The 17,614-nt window shown below is 32.6% G+C and overlaps 1 long non-coding RNA gene across 1 annotated transcript in view; it reads left to right on the forward strand.

The window, feature by feature from the left end:
• Nucleotides 1–14,707, forward strand: part of LOC118185263 (uncharacterized) — a 181,547-nt gene extending 166,840 nt beyond the window's left edge. Inside the window, exon 4 of the long non-coding RNA XR_015043447.1 lies at nt 12,722–14,707. This is a non-coding gene — a long non-coding RNA (uncharacterized LOC118185263). The remainder of the gene's footprint in view (nt 1–12,721) is intronic.
• The last annotated feature ends 2,907 nt before the right edge of the window (nt 14,708–17,614 follow it).

Below are 17,614 nucleotides of genomic sequence, written 5' to 3' on the forward strand. Positions count from 1 at the left end.
CGTTTATGTATGGTGTTTAGACGTTTATGTAACACCACTCCCACAAAATCTGGAAGAGGTGAAGAACCAGATCCGTACTGCCATAACATCAGTGACGACGGACATGCCTGCCCGACTATGGGAGGAATTTGAGTATCGAGGTAATATTGTTCTTGTGGCTGATGGAGGACACATTAAACATCTGTAACATCTGTAATCTAAACTTGAGAGGTTCGTACATATGTACATATGTACAGTGTAAAGTTCCATATTCGTATGTCATAGAGTTTAATATATATATGCATTCGAAATACGTATATTCTTTTTGAAACACGCTGATCTACATGAAAACTCACATGCACATATACTATCGCATCCTAATACATAGTTTCGCGATTATTTTAATAACTAGTTTCCAATTTTGCTTCCCCAAAATGGTGGGAAAATATTATGATTTTTTTTTTGTTTTTTTTTGTTTTGTTTTGTTATATTTGAACAAGCAACTGGTGTTCAAAAGAATTGGTGCGAACAAGAACTATAACTGAGTAGTACTTTTCGAGTCTTTCAACCTCTCTTTAACACGGGGGGATACGAGTTCCCGCCAAAATACAATCTAATCGCATTGGCTGATACGAAGTGACAATTTTTCACCCGCCTACGTCACACGACGAGAGGGATGGCTTTGTAAGACACGGAGGGGATAACACCCCTTTTCAAATAGTATGTTTCGCGATCAAGAGGACAGCTCAGCCACAGGTCTGTTTTTTATGTTTTTTTTTTTTTTTTTTTTTTTTTTTTTTTGTGTGTGTGTGTGTTTTTTTAAAATCTTTTTTCTTGGTCTTAGCAAGACCCACGGCGTTTGTTTTCATTAGAATTTAATTTAAGAACCATAATATTCATAAAGGTTTCATTCTTTAAGCTAGCAGGTCCAGCCCGTACGTTATTGTATAGTTTGACTAATAGCAGACCGCTATTTATTTTATTTTTATTTTAATTCAGTTTTGCTCGGAGTTGCATTTATCTTTTCTTACACCTTGATGTGTTTTTCTGCGGACGCATCGGTAAATTGGAACTGAGAATTGAAGATCCAAAAGATTTTTTCGGGACAATTCATTTTATTTAAAAAATTTTTCGTCACACAAGAGCTTCAATTGTCTGTTTCGGCGAAACGCGTAATGGTGTTAGCTTAGTTTGACATTCAACTAAATTTCCCTTGAAAAGCCTAGTTGGAAGTCCAATTGGGCTAATTTACTATTTTCCGCTTTGTAATTTTTATAATTTTTATATTTTTTGTAATTTTATGTTTTAATATGTTTTAACTTGTTCCGTCTTTCAGTTTTATATGTGTTAACTTTTCACTTATCACATCGATAGGTTTTGCTCTTTTTTTGTGGCATTCACAAGTTTCCAACAATTGATTTTAACAGTATTTTATTTCGCGTGTAGGCTATTTTTTCAACTTTCCATGTTAATATTTAAAAAATATACTTACATGTTAATATTTTTAAAAATACTACGTTGAACTATTTTTTGGAGCCACAGCTCCGGGTAACTTTTTGGCGAGCTCACTACAATATTTCTTCCTATTATTTCATATTTTTTGCAGCATATTGCGCAATTTTTAAGACCAAATAGGTCTAACAACACAATACTTTTTAGCTTTTCAATTTCAATTTTATTTGAAATCAATTAGTATAGAACCTCTGGAGATCACTAAAAATGTTACATAGCCTTAGTTATATATTTTCGGACCCACTTTTAAATTTAACCTCTCATCAGTAAAGCAATATCACTGGTAGGTATTTCTAGAGTATATCTTCTGTGATACCATCTCCTTAAGATTAAAAACCTCTGTGACTCATTGTATCGATAATCAAAATTTGTCAGTATCAGAAATTCGATTCTATTCATAGAAGATCTTTGTTATTTACAAAGATTTGAACTTCCATCTTTCTAGAACTCTTAACTTATCTTAAGTATCAAGAACTAAAACATAAAAGGGTAAGATAAAATTTATATAAAGGTAGTAGACAATAAATAGCATGTAGTTACATGCTAAGTACGATAAAATATTTATCTGGCATAGTCCTTGGGTTAAAATGTTTATATACGTGTACAGTGCGGTTTCTAACCTTGAATCGGTTAATAATGCAAAAATCGGTTCTTGGGATAATTCTAAGCTTATGATCTGAAACATCTCGTTGATCGCTGCTTGCAAATGTTTTCTAATTAATGACAATCATTAAAAATCAATAGCAGTCTATTAAAAATCAGTGGCAATACATTGAAAAATATCTTTTGTTTATATGAATGCAAGGTTCAACGCCAAAAAAAAATATGATATTAGATCAAACATAATTAATCTGAGGGTGTAGGATATTTGGAAAAGAAGTCTTCCCGCTTTTGTTCTTTAAATGTGAGAGAGTACATATACTAATTCAGAAGTCAAACAACAAAAATCAGCGTTATATTTTCAAACTTTTTCAGAGTTATAATAAATTTCCGTCACAGTTTGTGATTGTTGTCATTTCCTAAGTCTTCCTAAGTCGCTAACAAATAGTTAAAGATCCTAATTCCAATCCATCTTTGCCTTCGGTGGCAAAGATGGATCTCTGGTTTCATCAACAGATGGCGCCACTGGCTTATTCTTGTCCAGGCTTTCTTATCTTATCTAATCACGGTGAAAAATTTTGAAAATATAAGGCTGATTTTTGTTGTTTGACTTCTGAATTAGTATTTGTTCGGCGTGTTATTATGTCTTAAGAATACATATACTTTGACTTACAAAGATGCGAAAGTTACAAAGTGTTTTACAAAACTGTTATGTCAAGTTCTGTAAAATTACAAGCAAAAATTCGAATCAAAATTGTGCGGACTTGTATGTCTTTTAACTTGCTTCGGAAATATAACATATTCTGTATAAGAACAGAGAGCTTACTAAAGCTATGTTCCAGATTGTGTGGAATAGACCACACAAGCAAGAAAGGTATACTGAACTCTTTATTCTCTATTACTTTACAGGTGCTTCCGTACTTCGGGATACAGAGACCAACCACTTGTGGTCTGAACGTAAAAATATAAAACTCTAACTAAAAGCTAACTTTGAAATTAGTAAACAAATGCCTAACACTAAGACTGGCCTTTTTTAAAAGGGGGACGTAGGTAGTACGCCGAGCTGCTGAAACTACAAATATCAAAACTACGTTTTCAAATATCAAGAGGGGTAAACTTCTGGCCTTAAAGGCAAGCAGCAACTAATTGAAAACTCGTAAGAATGCAGTGGCAAGTGGCAAGTGGCAAGCGGCTCGCTTCCTCTCCCTCTGTAACTCTTGGCTAAAAGCCACAACTTAAATACTTGGGCGTTAGCAAGTACAATTTGCATAAACAAGTTAAAGCATTTAATTCTGGCCGGAAGTGGAAAATAAGAAAGATAGAAAAGTTTTAAAATAAAATAAAAGTTAGTAAAACTTAGGATCCTTACAAAATATTCATTACGCTTTAATGACCTAAAAACGAACAAAGTTCCATATTTTATTTTAATTTGCAGCATTTGTGGGAGATGATCGAGAATGAATATATTTAACTTCACTATTTTTTCATTCAAGTTTTGATTAAGTTGAAAGCTTAGTAAACAGACTTAGGAAGTGACAACAATCACAAACGTCCATTTTGCTGGTCACTTTAACCATCACGTGAGTGTATTCGTAATTAAATTTATACCTTGCTTCCTGAAAGCATTTTATTAAGAAAGAAGAAGGAATATTTAAGTGCAAAACATTTAAAGATACGAAAGTTTTTAATAATTATTTATATCACAAAGAATATTTTGCTAGCTGAAATTTAGCACCGTGAGAGCCCTAATTCTCTTACTGTTCAATTTTTTTAAAAAAATCGCTTCAAAAATTGAGTATTTTTTATATTACATTTGAAATCTATATACCAATTCGCAAACGTTACGCAAATATATTACATTTAAAAGGAAATCAGTCCCACCTGTTTTTTTAAGGTAATTTTTAGAGTCTAAGCACTGCGCAAAATGTATTACTGATGGTTAAACACTGAAACAGCGTGATACGCTTTTAATACTAAGAAAAACGCAAGCCCACGTACATAACGGATGAGCAAATTTTGCTACCTTTATGTTGCCCGTAGAAATCGCAGGACAAGTAGTCAGAGAACTAAACAAATATCATATTTCAGTTTTATTAAACCTTCATTATCATAGTTTTTGAAAAGTGTTTTGTAAAATCATCTGATTTATTTTCAGAAGATTTGTAATTAGAAGTGCATGTCTTGGATTAATACACTCTTTTGCAAAAAAATGGAAGCACTAAGAAGGACTTTTGCAATCGTGACGAAATTTAGTATGCAAAAACATCTTGATCGAGCATGCAAATGATCAATGTTTCAAGACAAATGAACAGGGATTGCGATCATAGCGCGCAATTCGCAAAGTATAAAACCAACATAGTAACAGAGGTGGAAAATTTATCTTTTTTTTTTTTTTTTTTGCTGCCATTGTAATTCCGTAAAGAAGCAACTAAAGATGCCATTGTGACGATATCGAAGACCTTACAGACAACTAAACGACTTCGAACGTGGTCGCACTGTAGGGTTACGTGAAGTTGGGTGTAAAACCGAGAATTCGGCCTCCCGCTACCTGCAGCTTATAGACACTGCTGTGCAATGTAGTTGGCAGCAATGGTTGCCACAAGGAAATTGTCAGCGAAATGAAGGCTGTGGAAGGTCAAAGAGCACAAATGCGAGGCAAGATAGGATGTTTGTTCGCCAGGCCCAAACCGCCCCAACGGTAACGTACTACAGCCACACGTCTATACCTCCCATGGTACCGTCCATCGTCTCACAGCGCTTGTCTGAGGTGGGGTACGCTCACAGAGGCCTTTACGATGTTTGCCTTTGACCCCACAACATCGGCGGAGTCGTCTAGAGTGGTGTCGCAGCCGACCATCATGGCTGCCATCAGATAGGCATCGTATGTGTTCAGCGATGAATCCCGCTTCACTCTTGAAGCAGATGACCACCGTGTTCGTGTCTGGAGAGGATGAGGCCAGAGGTTCGTATCAGCCTTTGTTTTACAAAAGCAGACAGCCATAACCCCTGGTGTGACGGTGTGGGGCGCTATTTCTTATGAAAGCAGGTCATCCTCCGTATATTTTTAACATCTCAAAGATATTTTGATACCAACATGCGGCCGGTTGCATTACCGTTCATGGCGCGTCATCCTGGGGCCATTTTCCAGCAAGATAATGCCAAGCCCCATACAGCTCGCATATCTCTGGACTGTCTCCGTGCGTTGATACGCTTCCTTGGCCAGCAAGGCCACCAGACCTTTCACCCATCGAGCATGTCTGGGGCATAGTAGGCTGCCACAAAATATCGCAAATCTGGAGCGACAACTGATGAATGTCTGGCAGAATGTGTCGCAAAATGACATTAGGAACCTCTACCACTCCTTGCCTCGACGAATTCAAGCATGCATTGCCGCCAGGGAAGGTTCGACCAACTACTAATTTGAACACTCAGTGGCTGATTGTGAGCCGTGAACAGCTACTATCATTTTATTATCTGTGTATGAGCTATAGATACATTCAATTTCATCAAAAGCAACCATTTCCTTCATGGTGCTTCGATTTTTTTGCAAAAGAGTGTATTTGCCGCGATTCCTGTAACTTGTATTTTACCTTGTGTTTGTATAAATTTTGTTCCTGCAATCTAAAATTATATGATGATTGCGTAATGGAGCTCTCCTTAATTAGTAAACGAAACAAACTTGAGATTTTTTAGATGTCTCACAAAAAGCAAAGTAAGTAAAACTTGACAGGTAACAATTAATGGATAAGACGTATACAACTACAACAATTAAAATTAGTTTATTCTAGTGTAATTAACAAACTTATTAAGTTTCTTTAATAGGACAATGAACACGATGTTCTGAACACTAATCTGAGCGAGAATTATCTTCCTTATTTTAATAGTTAAAATACCTTTTAGAAAAGGTATTTTAACTATAATTTACCTTTTAAAAATATATGTTTACAATTTTATGAAATACATATACAAAATGAAACCTTTAGAGATTCGGATATTTTGCACTTATTGTTAGAATTTATTAACAAAATGTAAGCTTATATCTTAAATTTTGACAGAATAGCAGCACGTGGTCTGAAACTTGCATAATATCACCTGACGTCTAATATTTGTACACTCACAGATACAAAAGATGTTACAATAGCTTCGATTCTGGGTCGAGAGTATAATATAAAAGGGTGGAAATATAACATTGTTTTTTCCACTTTTCAGTGCATAAAGAAATCCACAAAAGTCTTAGAGCAGTGAAAAAGTAAAATATCTAATGTGAACCCCACGACTTCCTTTTACGGCCTTTTAAATTATACACACTTTCTGCCGCTCTCCATTTAAATTTATTTTCTCTAATTTAATTGAAGATGTATTTCGAATTCAGTGAATTCAGTTTTCACTTCGCGGGAAGGCAAAAATACAGTGTCTCACAAAAGTGATGGGACACTTGTGCTTTACAAAAGAAAACTGTAGTAAAATAAATTAAAAAAACTAAAATTTTTTGTGGGTGTGTTTCATACTTAAATTTAGTAACAATTATTACATAATATGCATTTTCTCAAAATATTAAAATAATAATTTCATAAAAATACAATCGTTTAGAACGGAGCAAAAAAGGGCTCACATAAGTGATGGGACACTTACTTTTCCATCAAATATTTATCCAAACATTTTAATTTTTAAAAGGTTTTATTATTTTGTTGGATATCCTTTTACTTTTAAAACATGATTTAATCTTCTTGGGATGGTTTCGACTAATTTTTTTGTGATTTCTGGAGTGATTTTACCCCATTCCTCTTGAAGCACCGATTTTAATTGTTGTTTTGAAGAAATGGTGTATTTGCGAATTCTTGATACCAATTCTTGCAAGATATTCTCTATGGAGATTTAAGTCTGGAGGTTGTGGTGGTGTTTTTATTATTTCAGGATAGTTATACAGCAGCCAGAGTCTAACGTTCAAAGCAGTGTGCTTGGGGTCATTGCCCTGGTAGAATTTAAAATCGTTATGAAGGTTCAATTTTCGTGCTGAAGATTTCTAATTTTGATTTAAAATGTCAATATACTTATACTGATCCATTACACTGTCAATAAAAACAAGATTACCAACTCCAGCGGACACCCCATACCATAACTCCATACCATAACTCCTCCTCCACCATGTTTTACTGTTGGCACCAAGTTCTGTTTGCGAAATTCTTCCCCGGGTTTTCTCCACACCAAGATTCTACCGTCAGAACCAAATATATTAAATTTACTTTCATCAGAAAATATAACTTCATTCCAGTAATCAGAATTCTTATTTATGTGGATTTTGCGAAAGCCAGTCTGAGTTTTCTATTCTTTTCACTTACGCAGAATTTTTTCCTGGCTGCTCTACCGTGATATCCAGCAGATCGAATTACTCTTCTAATAGTCTAAGGATTAACAATTACTCCATATAATGCTTGTAAATCAGCAGCAACTTTAGGAGCACTCATTCTTGGATTTTTTTTAAATATTTCGAAAGATAATTCGCTTTATTCCATTGGATAGCTTTGATGGTCGGCCAGGTCTTCTTTTATCCTGAATCATATGATTCTTTTTATATCGTTTAATGATATTGAAAACTGTTGAATGACTCAAGTTAACTGTTTCAGCAGTTTCTCTAATAGATTTTCCACGTTCAATATGCAATTAATAACTAATTTTCGAATTTCGGGCAAAGTTTCTTTTCGTTTAGCATTCATGGCTGCACAGAGCTAAAAAACACAAAAATTCCAAATCAAACTGGAGCAAAATACTACAAACGATTTTATAAATTATTGCCAATTGCTTTTGAATAAAAATAAAAACCCCAAAAATATTTTTATTGTAAGTACGTAGTAGTATCTAATGGTGTCCCATCACTTACGTGAGCCATTTTTTGCTCCGTTCTAAACAATTGTACTTTTATTAAATTAATATTTTAATATTATGAGAAAATGTATGTTATGTAATAATTGTTACTAAATTTAAGTATGAAACACACCCACAAAAAATGCTTACATGTTCTTTAATTTATTTTATTACAGTTTCCTTTTGTAAAGCACAAGTGTCCCATCACTTTTGTGAGACACTGTATATAAAAACTCTATCGTCATTAAAAATTGTAAAATAAAAAAATAAAAAAAAAATGTAAAAAAAACTTAAATGTTTTAGATTTTAAATTATTTCCAAAGGGCTGTTTTTTTTAGCGTTTTTTGTGTTACCTTTATTTATTAAATATCATGTTCTTTGCACTTAAACCATAAAATTTAGTTCAATAGCAATGTCTCAAAATAATTTTAAAATGAGCATATCTTTAGAATTTCCGATACACAGTTCGACGCGCTGGAGATAAAAAGGTCCCTCCCGTAGAGTGTTGCCATTGCTCGCTTTTAAATCGTTTGTTACTCAAAAATTCTTTAAAGTTTTACAAAATATGAAATCGATAATAAAACAAATTCCAAATTTCAAATTTGGGATTTCAGATGTCCATATTCGCAGTAGGATTACGTCATTCAAAATTGGATGGCTCTAGATACCGTTGTTTTATCACAATGCGAGAAATATACATACATTTATGCAGATTTTTCATTATTTAATTTCTTCAAATATAATGCAGGACTCTAAAATTTGGTGGCAACAGTTTGAAAAGTGAACCGACATTTATAGGAGTCCGATGCAAAATGCCGAAACGAAAGTAATAGTCCTTCTGGACTGAAACCCCTTTGGACTAACAACTAAAACACCAAATGCAGTTAAAAATAATTTAAAATCCATTTCTACAATTGAATTAGAGTTTCTACACAAAAACAAGTTTCTGGTCATCGGGCAGAAAGACAAAATTTTGGTATACGAAACTTAAATTGAACTTCTGGTCACACTTAGGAAAAACAGACCGAAGTTGGTGCAACTTAATTTACTGTTCTACTAAAAGAGTTTCGAATGTAAACAAATGGCAGTCTCATAACGCCTAGTAGCGTAACCTAAACTTTTAAACTGTTGATAATTCTATAATCATTGCATGCAGATTAACTAAAGGCATAAAACCCATTCCCGGAACATAAGAATAGCATAATTCAATTACATTTAAAGCAAAAAATGCACAATTTCTTAACATTTAAGAATAGAAAAACTGAGCTCACCGAGCAGGATAACAGAGTGGGAATACATATACATATTGATATACACTGGTGCGGTCGATTGCAATGAATAAGGGAAGTGCACAACTACATGTTATAGCACTTCCGTATACAAAATTTCAACACTCTACGCCTTCTAATTTTTAAGTTATGGGAGATACATACGTACGTACAGACGTCACGAAAACGTCTGTACTGAATCCATTTTAAATCCATTTTACACTCCGTTCTGGAAAAAAATGTCTTTTATTCTGTCCGTACGTACAGATGTCAAGCAAAATCATCATTCAAATGGATTCCAGAGCTGCCAAAGTGGATATTTTCGTTGAAATACGATACCCTATATTTTCCCCGATAACAATACTTCCTTTACTTTGTAAAAGTAAAGTAATATATTTTGTTTTCTTACTAATACTTTCAATTTTTGCCACTTTAATTCTTAATTCAAGCTGGAAACCTGGAGAGCCATTCTGATACCTTTAATGAAATTGTTGAGCAGTCATTCGTGAGCATTTTAAGCGACATGTTTAGGAGTCATGATTTTGATATAAACTTATTTGAAGTGATATTTTGAAGTTCTCTTTGAATATGATCAAATAAATTTTAAATGACCCATTGTGGTTCAAATGAAGACCAATCTTGCTGCATGCAACTCGTTTTATTACCAAGTTGTATTGTTTATATTATTATACGAAGTGTCCCTGATTTAAATCTTTGTATCAAATGTAGTTTTGCTACATAAATTAAAACTGGCCAGAAAAAAAACATATGAAATCCAAAATCTGAGTCTCAGTGCCGAATTCCAGTTTTATCTTTGTTCGTATTTATAATTTTCATTATTATCTTTGCAAAATCTTTCAAGTTTGAGTAGTTTCTTTTAAAATCTTCCTTAAAATTCTTTCTGTATTTCTCTCTTGCATTCCGGGTAAGCGTACATTCATCGAGAAAGTGCCTGGCGACCCCAAACTTATCACAAAATAAGCATTTGTCTTTATTCTGTAGATGGAACCGATTAAAATAAGCCAGTAAACTCCCATGATTAGTCAGTACCTGATTTATAGCAACATCATTTATAATATTCGTCTTCTTATTTAACTTTATATTTTTTATTAACTCTTTTTTGCTTGTTAGCCGACTCCCAGCAAAAATCCCATTCTGTATAAATCCAATTTTCCAATTCAGTAATTGTATTTTTTCTTGAATCTTGGCTATCAAAATTATCTGTTCCATCGCCAAGTGCCGCCATTTTAGCAACCCTTTCATTTCCGACAATTCCACTGCGTGCTTTCATCCAGTGTAATGTGACAATATGCTTTATTTCAGCCTTTTTAAACAAGTCTTTTATTTCATTAATCAGTCGATTTTTTATGATCTGGTTGGGCGAGTGCCTGAAGCGCAAATAAGACATCAGTATAAATATTTGTAAAACATTGAACGGTTAATTTTTTATTAATCCAGTTCAAAGCCTCTGTCGATGCGTATAGTTCTGCTTGACATTCGACATCCTTGAGTGTGACAAGTACACCGATTTCCTAAATAGATCTTGAAAGTTAGTGATCTTGAAAGCATTTCTGCGGTCAGTTTCAGATGCAGAAAGTTTATCTTTGGAGGGAAAAAATCAAATATTTGAATTCTGTACAACTGGGTAATTACTTAAGAAGGAAAATCATGAATCCTTCAACAAAGTACAAAAGATGTAAATAATCCTTTTGTACTTTGAAACAGTTATTTGATAAATTACAAAAGATGTCTACCTAAGTACCCTGATGCGAGTTAGAGAAGTTCGTTTGTAAGTGAATATGAATTATGCTTCTTTGATTTAATTTGATTTGAAGTTAGGCTGGCAGTCGTTTGGTTACAATTAAAATGTTTACTAGATGTTTCTATTCTATTAAAATTTTTGTTGAAGTATAAGGTATTTTAAAATTTATTTGCATCTGATTTTTGACTATTTGTCCATTTTTCCAGTTTTACACTGATAATGGACAGATAACAGGGGAAAATAATAACAATATTCAGTTAAAATCTATTTCAGTTTACGTTTCACAGGGTTTCATGCTCTAAGAAAGGCTAATATAGAGAGTATACAGAAAATATCAGCTAAAATCTAATTATGCTTAGACGCACTGTTAGATTTTTACCGAAAGGTAAGTTAGCGTTGTTTTTCAATCTTAATAGTAAAATGTCTCGTATAATATTCACTGGCCATTCAGTAAGTCTACCTTATTATGTTTTCAATTAAGTTATGTTTTCAATTAAGTTTGCGGTATAATAGTAAATACATATATAGAGCTCTCGGCTAGTACCATGAAATATTGTGTGCAAATGTTTTGTAACAGTTTCTAGTACTGTGCAAAATGCAACAGTTTATAACAAATATTCGTGGCCGCAGAACCAACTTTCTGATAAGCACATTGTATATTGACTGTTATTTTGTAGTATTCGCCATTTTATTTCAATGTATGTACAGTATTCCGTTAAGTATCTTGAATAAATTTTTCTATTAATGTGGAGTATAATAGTTTAGGGTCGTATAATGATAAGTAAGTGTGATGTATAATAGTAGTATTGAATCAGACTTTCTTGGTTGTAGAACTTTGTAAATATGTATTGAAATATTTTGCTGGATTTAATGTTTTGAAATGACTCGTATTCTAACTCTGCTAGAATATATTATATTCCTAATTTCACTGTGACTGTTTCCAAAGGTTATTGTCTAGTGTTCTTTAGTTTTAGCGTTACAGTACAGCATCATGTACAGAATTGTCTACTTTTCTGATACGAGCAGTGTATATGTTGTGTTTTATTTGTAGTATCAGCTTTACTATGTCAGTGTGTACTTTTCTGATACGAACAGTGTATATAGTGTGTTTTATTTGTAGTATCAGTTTTACTATGTTAGTGTGTTTTTCAGTATTATAGTAATATATTGCATAATATGTTGTAATGTGCGGAATTATAGTAAGTGTATAATAGTAAGTCAGTGTGATGTATAACTGCAGGCTTGAAATTCCAATGTTAGTCTTAAATTTTACTGTTTTTGTTTTACCTTTACCAGTTTTGTATCAGTGCAGCTTTGTACTTCTAAGTTTTTTTTTTTTATTTATTTATTATTTTTTTGTAACCTATACTATCAGGAATGTCATATGTATTCAAGGTAGTCCTTTGTATTCCCTATCTAGATGTGACTCTATACTCTTTTTTTTTTTTTTTAATTTAGACTTAATAAATGTCTGCAGGGCGGACATCATACTGCAAGGGCTTGTTCCCGGTCAGTAGTCCTCCTTAGCAGTGTAAAAGTAAAAAAAAGTAAGTCTACCTTACACCACTTATCTTCAAATATCAACGATCAGCATAAATATTAAACTAACGACAGGATAACAAGCTGTTTGACCCATTGATCTGGAAAGGGCAAGATGTTCAACAAATCTGATGGCGGCTGTTAAGATTTATCTATCACAATTTTAATCTTTATTTTTTTTCTTCTTATCGATTTCTAGCAACTACGGTGGAATTTTGGACTTCGTACTCTTCGTATACTCCTGCAGTGTCATGACCCGATCTTCATCAAGTTGGACTTGCTGAGTTCACTGACTGATGTGAATGAGCATAATCAGCGAGTAGCAATGAATGAACAGCGACATGAGCGGGTAGAAAGGACCCACCTTCTGAAAGCTGTCACCAATCAGCGGATTCTTACAGACTTTTACTTGTACGAGAATTTTCGATGATGTGTATCGTGTTAACCTAGAAACAGAATACATAACAGTAGTTCATTCCGAGAAAAATTGCTTTAGGAAAACAATTAATAAGAAAAAATACAGTGTTTCAAGAAATTTACTAAAGTTTCTTAGCAACTACTTATAACAAAAAGCACTTGTAACCAACGCAATGATATTTTCACTTTCAATGTTGATGTAACAATATTCCTACGCACTTGATTCTTTCAAAATAATTCCATATCCATGTTAGGTTTTGTTATCATAAAGCAACAAAACTTCTTCGAAGTAATTTGTACATCCATATCAGACGGTAATTTCAGTAATAACTTTGAAAAATTCCAAAAAAAGAATATGTAAAATTTTAAAAACTCTTTTGCTGCGTGAAATGATAAGTTTGACTAGTCATGTAAAGTGACAGCATTCGTAGAAATGATAATTTGCCAGTCCACATAGTTTAAATAAGTGGTAGCAGTTTGGTAACGTAGCGTAATACGTAAATTTAAATGGTAAATACCTATTTCTCATATATAGTACTATTTTATTGTAAGGAATGTTTCATGCAGTCAGTTCCAAAATTTTACTACTTCGCTATGAAGTGATGTTTATGGAAGACAAAAATAAACTCGTTTGTCCTGTTAAGTAGGAGTCAGTTATTTCATGAATTCATGAAATTCGTTTGACTGTTGAGCACGGAGACCGTGACAGAATGTTGAAGAAACTGTAAACAAAATACAAAAATGTTACAAGGAATTATATTGAACCGTACATCTACCTTTGTGAGCCCTGCAAGAAAAAACAAAAAGGTATTAAAAATGGCACTATTTTTTCAAACCTATGATTTTTCTAAATTTATTTTCCGTTGTCAGATAGGTCTTATTGATTTCCAGTCCGATCGAGAACACCAATTTATTATAGTGTACCAAGATCATCTCACTAATTTTTTTACGTGTTTAGAATAAAAGATTTTTAATGGCAGTCTTTCATATTTTTTCAAAATATCATTTGAATTTTTCAGGAATGAACGTCTTTTAAATAATAGCTTATCATGATCTTTTTTCATACTTTGTCTAAAGCGCATTTGTGATTCTACAAAAAATGCCTAGGTATTATGTATAATGCCCAGCTAAAGTATATAATAATTCTCATATTTCGTACTTTACCTAAAAACGCCAGACATTCTATCAAAAGCCAATAGCAGGCCATGTGTTCTATAGCACATTTTCATACATTGCCGGTAACATATCTATAAAATAATATCATTTTACTGTTTATATATACTCACAGTAAAATGACCGAAATGTGTAGTAAATCATCAAAGATAAATCTTAAGCTGTGAAAGAGCTGAAAAAAGAAGAAAAGAAATTATTTAAATATTTTATTACGGCACTTACACAAAACTCACTTACTCTCTTCTACACACACACTATATATATATATATATATATAATAAATAAAATAAATAAAATAAAATAAAATAAAAAATAAAAAAATAAAAATTATTTTAGTGTTAAAGACTGTCATGCCTTTTGTTAAAATTTCACTAACTAATGTATGGGCCATTAAATGGCATCTTGCAAGCGCTGCTAAGGGCAAAATTCTCTCTTATGTAAAATTCTTCTAATGTATATAATTTATGCTCTGGTAACGAACGCAAGTAATTCGCATGGAATTCTTCAGTCTTTTTATGCACTCTCTTTAGTCTCTATTACAATATATATAGTTCTGTAAAACATTTTAAAAGTTCATAATAAATAAAAAATCTGATGTGTGCACTACATGACTTCCTTGTACGGAATATAAAATTATACCCATTTCTTTCTTGCATTTAATTTAAACTTATTGGATTGAATTAAATCTACTTCATCGATAGCACATAAACCACAATAGAATAAATGCACTCTTTAAAATTCATTATATTTGTTTACCAAAGCGACACTCTCGCTATAGGTTCACTTAACAGCGCTACATTTCATTCATTTTTTAACTCAAAATGAACAAAATTTATATCATCTTAAGAATTATCTAATCATTGCCACATGTTCTATTCAAATACTATTATAAATCTAAAACGATGTATAAAAGAAATTAAGCAAAGAACAGCAACAACAACAAAAAAGAAACAGTTTTTCACAGACGATTCAGAATTTCTCATTCAATTAAATCAGTTCTCAATTCGCGACAAGGCAAAAATACATTAAAACTCAAGCTGTCTGTATTGAAAATTGTGAAGTAAATCTTAAATATTTATTTCCTCGAATAAATTTCAGAATGGATTACGTATGATTTAATTCACAATAATAAAAGAAGGCGTTATCTTTGTTATTGCGAAGCTTACTTTCTCTAGATTGGCAACAAATCTACTATTTTGTTGTTTCAAATGTAAACAAGCAATGGCTGAAAAATTATTAGGCTTAACGTCACTTAAACAACTTTTAAATTGTTAATAATTCTAAAACTATTGCATACATATTTACTAAAGGCATAAATACCTTAATTGGAAGATAATAACAGCCTAATTCAACCATTTTTAAAGCAAAAAATGCACAATTTACAAACATATAAAAATAAAGAAACTGAGATCACTGAGCCGAGTAACAGAGTGGATATATATATACGTATATTTATATACTTTTGGTGCGGCCGATTGCAACCAAAATACGAGGCACACATCTATATGATATAGCAGTCTTATATACCAAATTTCAACGTTCTAAAACTCCTAGTTTTTGAGTTATGCGAGATACATACATACGTACGCACAGACGCCACGAAAAATTCTCTTTAGAATTCATTTTAAATTAGTTTTACTACATTTTTTGGGGGAAAAGAGTCCTTTATTCTGTCCTTACGTACATATGTCAAGCAAAAACATCGTTAAATTGCATTCGACAGCGGTGAAAATGGATATTTGCGTTGAAATATGATGGCCGAAACTTTTCGCGATTACAATACTTCCTTTTTACTTCGTGCAAGGAAGTAAAAACACAACAGATATAACGTCTATTGTATTCAGACAGAGGCAAACTCAAAAAGCCCCGCTCGCGAAGTTTGCTAGCGTCGAATTGGCGCACTGTAAATTTTAAAGAGTTAATAAAGGGTTACTTTAACCCTTCGGTTGTGCAGTTACTACTATTACAGTTTTCACACGGAAGTATATCTACGGGACTTTACACATGAAAGAATACAATTGTTAAAAAGTTCTTGTTTTTTACGTACATCTGTGTTTATTTTTACTTGACTAGCCAATTCATTTGCTAAGAATCGCATATGCGTAACACCGCATGCACTGGCACGAATAGTCGGAGTGAGGTTTGATTGTTTAATTGCTTTGATTGTTATATTTATTCATTTTTTAGTCCTTGATTTTTAAACAATTAGATAATTTATTGTATTTAATTAATGTACGTTAATAAGCATAGATATAGGAATGGTAATAGATCGTTTCGTGCAATAAAACCTGATACCAACCAGAAAAATGGCAACAGCCATGAGAGTGCCTCCCCCGAAAAAAAAAAAAAAAACCCACGATGGCCATTGTTTTTATTTCAAAGGGATTTGAATCCCGAAGGACTATTAGTTTCGTTTTGGCATTTTGCGTCGGACTCATAAATGTCGGTTCACTTTTCAAACTGTTGCCACAAAATGTTAGAGTCCTGCATTATATTTGAAGAAATTAAATAATGAAAAATCTGCATAAATGTATGTATATTTCTCGTATTGTGATAAAACAACGGTACATAGAGTCATCGAATTTTGAATAACGTAATCCTCCAACGAATATGAGCATGTGGAAGACCCAATTTGAAATTTGAAATTTGTTTTATGATCGATTTCCTATTTTTTAAAACTTTGACGAATTTTTGATTAACAAACTCAAGGATTTCAAAGCGAGCAATGGCAACGTTGTGCAGAAAAAACATTTTTATCTCCAGCGCGTGAATCTCTGTATCGGAAATTCTAAAGATATGCTGGTTTTAAAACTATTTTGCGATATTGCTGTTACACTGGATCTTATGGTTTAAGTGCGAGGAACATGATATTTAATAAAGAAAGGTAACACACAAAATGTTAAAAAACGCCCCTTTGGACGTAATTTAAAATCTGAAACATTTCAGATTTTTTTTTTAAATTTTTTTTTATTCAAAATATACACTAGCGTTTTAAATTTGAGAAACAGTGACACCATAAGTATTTCTAAGGCCAATTCTCATTTTACATAATTAAAGTTACCGAAACTTGAAAAGATATTCAATATTAATAATTTTAAAAATCCTGAATAAGAAATTCGAAACTGTCCCTAACATATGAGTCATCTTATTCCATATAGTATGCATGTATGTTAAAACATATAATTTCAAGCAAAATTCCAGCTTTATAAAAGTTCAGATAATTGTGACGCCTTTACTGGCACATTTTGACTGCTCGTATCCCCCCCGAAGAGTTTATAAAGCACTGGTGATTTTATGAATCGGCAAGAAAGATTTGTTTGGCTAACTTTATGTTTTCAAAATGAATTAAATTTACTCTGCCCATAAACAGTAAAAAATTTGATGTGGACACCACATGACTTCCTTGTATGGCCTATTAAATTAGGCAAATTTTTGGCTGCATTTCATTTAAACTTATTTCCCCCAATTTCGTTAGAGATATATTTTTCATTCAATCAACTCA

The sequence above is a fragment of the Stegodyphus dumicola genome, chromosome 10 (assembly GCF_044657685.1).
Source record: "Stegodyphus dumicola isolate Sdum_Otavi_A_Nest chromosome 10, ASM4465768v1".
Classification (NCBI taxonomy): domain Eukaryota; kingdom Metazoa; phylum Arthropoda; class Arachnida; order Araneae; family Eresidae; genus Stegodyphus; species Stegodyphus dumicola.